The 7,048-nt window shown below is 41.4% G+C and overlaps 1 non-coding gene across 1 annotated transcript; it reads right to left on the reverse strand.

Annotated features, from left to right (window-relative positions):
* Positions 1-3,038: 3,038 nt before the first annotated feature.
* LOC148547641 (small nucleolar RNA R71) lies at positions 3,039-3,145 on the reverse strand. Its single transcript, XR_015897083.1, has one exon. It is a non-coding gene; the product is annotated as a small nucleolar RNA R71 (small nucleolar RNA).
* Between the last annotated feature and the right edge of the window lie 3,903 nt (positions 3,146-7,048).

A 7,048-nucleotide genomic window follows, 5' to 3' on the forward strand; every position in this document is an offset into this window, starting at 1 on the left:
TACATTGTGCATTTTACATTATTTCATGAGGATTTTGCATGAGTTTAGTGACAAATTGTATGCTACATTACCCATGACTTGTACTAGAACTTTGATGCACTCTATTGCTTGATTTCAGGACCAAAGGAAGCAAGGAATGGGAGGTAACTTGCAAAGTTAATGAGAAAAGTGATTGCCAATAACGCTCTCGAAGCCATCATTGACCACGTTAAGAGTCACGTTAACTAAGTTAACGTGAACTCTAACGTGGAGAGGGGAAGTTGAGCCAACGTTAGTGACACTTAACATTGTCACTAACGTTGGCAAATGCTCACAAGTGGCCACGTTAGAGTCCACGTTAACTTAGTTAACGTGGCCTCTAATGTTAGAAGGGGGAAGAAACGCCAACGTTAGTGACATTCAACATTGTCACTAACGTTGGCCTAAGGAGAAACATACCACGTTAACTCCCACGTTAACTTGGTTAACGTGGGAGCTAACGTAAGAAGCAAGAGTGGTCGACAACGTTAGTGACACCCAACATTGTCACTAACATTGGAAGCAACCACACAATCCCCCCAAGGAGCCACGTTAACTTCCACGTTAACTCAGTTAACGTGGAAGCTAATGATGAGTGAAAGAAACGCCAACGTTAGTGACATTCAACATTGTCACTAACGTTGGGGATGGCTAAGCATGGCCACGTTAGAAGCCACGTTAACCTAGTTAACGTGGACTCTAACGTGAGACATAAGGGCACCTTGGAACGTTAGTGACAATGTTGAGTGTTACTAACGTTCTCAAAGGATGGCAAGCCCACGTTAAAGAGCCACGTTAACTAAGTTAACGTGGGCTCTAACGTGGGAACAAAGGGGGCTTTTCAAAGTTATTGGGAATGTTAAGTCTCAATAACGTGTGCGAAAGACTTAGAGGCAACGTTAGTGTCAACGTTTGTCCCACTAACGTTGAAGTTAACGTGGCTTTTACTTAGGAACGTTAGTGAGAAAGTTGATTGTCACTAACGTTCTCAAACTCATATTTTCACTAAACGTTAACACCCCTAACGTCCTGAGCTAAAGTCTCTGCCCATTTTACACTTTCTCTCTGCAAGTAAAGCCAAGCCCAAATAAAGAAGAGAACTGCTTCAAACTCAAGATCCAAAGGCCCAAGACTTGAAGAGCCAACTAGAAGCTGAGAAAAATAGTATATATAGGAGTAGCTTTGAATTGTTTAGGGAGTTCTAAAAAGTTGGAAAAGAGAATTACTCTCTGTATTGTACCTTCTCTGCATTTTTTAGTTTTATGATGTATTCTCCATCTTTGTTTTCATTTTCTAGAGCTATGAACAACTAAACCCCTTTCATTGGGTTAGGGAGCTCTGTTGTAATTTGATGGATCAATACTAATTTTCATTATTCTTCTTCTATCTTTTCTCTTGATTTTACTTGAAAGCTTTCGATCTTCATCCAACTGGGTAGTTATCTTGGAAAAGAAGCTATTCAAACTTGGATCTCTTTTGAACCTTGAAAGAGGAATGAAGAGATCAAGCTAGAAATGCTTTCTCATGCTGGACCAAATTGGGTTTGGATGGGTATGTGACTATAACCCTCTCAATACTTGATTTGGGAAATGCATGTGGTATAATCAGTGACCCTACTTCATCTCTTCCCATGAGCAATTGACCAAGGAATTGGCTATTGATCAAGATTTGAGAGATTGAATTTGTAATTTAATCAATTAATATTGCCAAGGAGATCAATGAGTGCATTGATTGAGGAAGAGATGAAAATGAACTTGATTCGGAGGATTGCAATATCTCCTAAGCCCAATGAACTCCCCATCTCTGATCTTACCCATTCTCTTTAATTTCTACCATTTACTTTTATGAGCAAATCCCCCATTCCTATTTACAATTCTGCAATTTACTTTCAGTCATTTACTTCCAGTCCTTTAATTCTAGCATTTACCTTTCTGTTATTTACATTCCCGCCATTTTATTTTCTGTAACTCTCAACCCAAATTCTGGATTCGCTCAACTAGAACATTCTTCTAATTAAAGTTGCTTGATCAATCAATCCCTGTGGGATTCGACCTCACTCTATTGTGAGTTTTTACTTGACGACAAATTCGGTACACTTGCCGAAGGAAATTTGTTGAGAGACAGTTTCCACCCGCATCAAGTTTATGGCGCCGTTGCCGGGGATTGATTGTGCATCAACAATGATTAAATTGGAAGATCACTAGATTGAGCATTTTTATTTTGTGAATTTCATTTTCTGTTTGAGTGATTTACTTTCTGTTTTAGTTAAACTTCTTCCCTTCCCCCTCTACTCTTTTGTTTTTCTTTGTTATTTTTAATTCTGTTTGCTAACCCACTAACTGTTTGATATATTGCATCACCCACAACTAACAGTAATTCTGACAAAAAATACTTTCTGCACCTATCTTTTCTTGCTTGCACTTGATGGTTGTATGACAGGGAGAAGAAGCGGGGCTTCAACTTCCTTCGATTCTGAACCTGAGAGGACCTTCCTTAGATTAAGGAGGAAGGCAAGAGGAAAGAAAGTGGTTGGTGCTGAGGAAGAGGAGGAATTCTTTGAACCAAACATGGAAGACAACATGGAAAACCATCATGAAGAAGAGGATCACAACCATGGGGGAGGAGGTAGAGCAAATCATGCTGGTGAGGATAGAAGAGTTTTGGGCTCTTACATCAATCCAAACCCAGGCAATTGTGGAAGTAGCATCCAAAAGCCAACAATCCATGCCAACAACTTTGAACTTAAACCACAGCTCATCACCCTTGTTCAGAACAACTGTTCATTTGGAGGAGGTGTTCAAGAAGACCCCAATCAACATTTAACCACCTTCCTGAGAATATGTGACACAGTGAAGTCTAATGGTGTTCATCCTGACGTCTATAGACTGCTCTTATTTCCATTCTCACTCAGGGACAAGGTAGCCAAGTGGCTAGAATCTTTCCCAAGGGAAAGCTTGACAACTTGGGAAGACGTGGTGAACAAATTCTTAGCAAGATTTTACCCTCCTCAACGAATCAATAGGCTGAGAGCTGAGGTCCAAACTTTCAGGCAACAAGATGGTGAGACTCTATATGAAGCATGGGAGAGGTTCAAGGACTTAATAAGGAGGTGTCCACCAGATATGTTCAACGAATGGGTGCAGCTGCACATTTTCTATGAAGGGCTCTCTTATGAGTCAAAGAAGGCCGTAGACCATTCATCCGGAGGATCTTTGAACAAGAAGAAGACTATTGAGGAAGCCATAGATGTTATTGAAACAGTAGCAGAGAATGACTACTTCTATGCTTCCGAAAGAGGGAGCACAAGAGGAGTAATGGAGCTAAATAACGTAGATGCTTTGTTGGCCCAAAACAAGCTCATTACCCAGCAGCTGGCTGACCTCACCAGGAAGATGGAGAGGAACCAAGTAGCAGCAATCTCCACTTCATCAACAACCCAAGAAGGAGTGAATGAAGAAGCAGAGGGTAGTCAGGAGCAAGCTAACTACATTAGAAATTCACCAAGGCAAAACTATGATCCATACTCCAAGACCTACAACCCTAGATGGAGAAACCACCCAAACTTTGGGTGGGAAAGTCAGCAAGATCAAAACCAAGACCAGAGACGTTACAACTCCAACAACAATACAGCTCACCAACAATTCACACAGAAGACATCTCAACACCCCCACAACTACACTTCTCCACACGCCTATCAAAACCAAAACAGCACATCTGCTCCGAATCACCCATCAATTAATGACAAGCTCTCTAAGATTGAAACCTTACTTGAAGGAGTATGCAAAGACATTCGAAACAGTAAAGCATTCCGAGAGGAAGTGCAGTCAAACATGCAGAATCAAAATGCTGCCATCAAGAAACTGGAGACACAAATCAGCTATCTATTTAAGCAGCTTCCTAACCACAACCTTTGCAATGATGCCAATTCAAGCAAAAGGGAGGAGTGTCAAGCTATCACACTTAGGAGTGGGAAGGAACTGAAGGAACTGCCCCAAAAACCACAAGAAGAAGGCTCAAATGAAAAGGGAGAAGAGTAAGATGGAGTTCAACCTCCCACGCCAAGTCCGCAGAAAGAGAAAGGGATGCCACAACTGAACATCTCAAGAGCTCCATACCCCCAGCTATTGAAGAAAAAGGAAGATGACAACCAGTTCTTGAGATTTTTGGAAATCTTCAAGAAATTACAAATCAACATACCCTTTGCTGAAGCCATAGAACAAATGCCACTCTATGCCAAGTTTTTGAAGGAGCTAATGACTAAGAAGAGAAGCTGGAAGAACAATGAGACTGTGATACTAACCGAAGAGTGTAGTGCTATCATTCAGCACAAACTACCCCAGAAACTGAAGGATCCTCGGAGTTTTCAGATCCCTTGTATTATAGGAGAAATCACAGTAGAGAAGGCTCTTTGTGACTTAGGGGCCAGCATCAATTTGATGTCAGTAGCTATGATGAGGAAGATGAAAATTGAGGAGGCTAAACCAACAAAAATGGCCCTACAACTGGCAGACCGATCGTTCAAATTCCCTCATGGGGTAGTAGAGGATTTGCTGGTAAAAGTGGGAGATTTCATATTTCCAGCAAATTTTGTGGTGCTGGATATGCAGGAGGACGCCAAGACCTCCATCATCCTGGGAAGGCCATTCTTGGCCACTGCTGGGGCTATCATTGATGTTCAGAAGGGTGACCTCACCCTGATATTACACAATGAAAAGATGACATTCAATGTGTTCTAGGCCATGAGTTACCCACCAGAACAATTGGGGGAATGCATGAGGTTAGATGCACTTGAGGATGAAGTGCAGGAGAATTTTAAAGAAGAAGAAGCTGAAGAGGACGAGAGATTGGTGGAGGAAGAATCTGAATCAAGTGAAGAGGTGGCCACAGCAGAAATTCATATACCAGATGCACCAAAGGAAGGGAACGAAAATTCAGAAGCACCCAAACTTGAACTCAAAGCACTGCCACCCACTCTCAAATATCATATCTAGGAGAAAATGAAAACTACCCAGTGATCATAAATTCATCCCTCAGTCAAGATCAAGAGGACGAGCTACTCAAAGTGCTGCGGGAGCATAAGGATGCCATTGGATGGACCCTTGCTGACTTGAAAGGAATCAGTTCAACCATATGCATGCATAAAATACTGTTGGAAGATGATACTAAGCCATCCATTCAATCCCAAAGAAGGCTGAACCCAATCATGAAGGAAGTGGTACAGAAAGAGGTTATGAAGCTGTGGCAAGGAGGGGTAATATACCCAATTTCGGACAGCCCTTGGGTTAGCCCGTACATGTTGTGCCCAAGAAGGGAGGAATCACTGTGGTTCCCAATGAGAAACGAACTCATACCTACAAGGACCGTCACAGGATGGCGGATGTGCATAGACTACAGAAAACTCAATGAGGCTACATGAAAGGATCATTTTCCCCTTCCATTCATGGATCAGATGTTGGAAAGACTTGCAGGGCACGCATATTATTGTTTTCTCGACGGTTATTCAGGATATAACCAAATAGTGGTTGATCCCAGAGACCAAGAGAAAACCTCATTTACTTGTCCGTATGGAGTGTTTGCCTATAGGCGCATGCCATTTGGGCTATGTAATGCACCTGCAACTTTCCAACGCTGCATGCTTTCTATCTTTTCAGATATGATAGAAAAATTCATTGAAGTTTTTATGGATGATTTCTCGGTATTCGGAGATTCCTTTCCTAGTTGCCTACATTACCTCGCCTTGGTATTGAAAAGATGCCAAGAGACCAATTTGGTCTTGAACTGAGAAAAATGTCACTTTATGGTGACAGGAGGAATAGTCCTTGGTCACAAGGTCTCCCACCAAGGCATTGAGGTTGATAGAGGTAAAGTAGAACTTATTGAAAAATTACCCCCACCCAGTGATGTCAAGGCAATTAGGAGTTTTTTAGGGCATGCTGGTTTTTACAGAAGGTTCATTAAAGATTTTTCAAAGATAGCCAAGCCCTTAAACAATCTCCTTGTATCTGATACACCATTTATCTTTGATGAAACATGCATGCTAGCATTTGCACATCTGAAAATGAGGTTGTCCTCTGCTCCTATCATTTCCCCACCTGATTAGAACCTACCATTTGAATTGATGTGTGATGCATCTGATTTTGCAGTTGGGGCAGTGTTAGGACAAAGGAAAGATAACTTAGTTCATGTGATATACTATGCTAGCAAAGTCCTTAATGAAACTCAAAGAAATTATACAACTACTGAAAAGGAGTTGCTGGCAATAGTTTTTGCATTTGACAAATTTAGATCATACCTCATTGGTGCTAAAGTGATTGTCTTTACAGATCACACAGAACTTAAATATTTGTTTGCCAAGCAAGAATCAAAGCCAAGACTAATAAGGTGGATCTTACTGTTGCAGGAATTCAATATTGAAATCAGAGACAAGAAAGGAGTGGAGAACAAGGTGGCAGATCACCTATCCAGAATCCCTCATGATCAAGGTGAAGGAAATGATACAAATGTGAACGAGCTCTTCCCTGATGAGCAGTTGATGACAGTTCACAAAGCACCATGGTTTGCAGATATTGCAAATTTCAAGGCAACTGGGGCATTACCCCCAGGGATCAATAAACATCAAAAAAGGAAGCTCATGAATGATGCAAAATACTTTGTCTGGGACGAGCCATATCTCTTCAAGAAGTGTTCAGATAGAATCCTTAGAAGATGTGTTTCGGAAGAAGAAAGAAGAGAAGTCCTGTGGAATTGCCACGGTTCATGTTATGGAGGCCACTTTGGAGGGGACAGAACTGCAGTAAAGGTGTTACAAAGCGGATTCTTTTGGCCCACCATTTTCAAGGATGCCAAGGAACTAGTAAAAAGCTGCAATGAATGCCAAAGATCTGGAAACTTGCCCAAAAGAAACGCCATGCCACAAAATTTCATCTTGGAACTGGAACTGTTTGATGTGTGGGGAATAGATTTCATGGGACCATTCCCAACCTCATATACAAACAAGTACATCTTGGTAGCAGTGGATTATGTTTCCAAG

The sequence above is a fragment of the Arachis ipaensis genome, chromosome B8 (assembly GCF_059453495.1).
Source record: "Arachis ipaensis isolate K30076 ecotype BB chromosome B8, ASM5945349v1, whole genome shotgun sequence".
Lineage (NCBI taxonomy): Eukaryota > Viridiplantae > Streptophyta > Magnoliopsida > Fabales > Fabaceae > Arachis > Arachis ipaensis.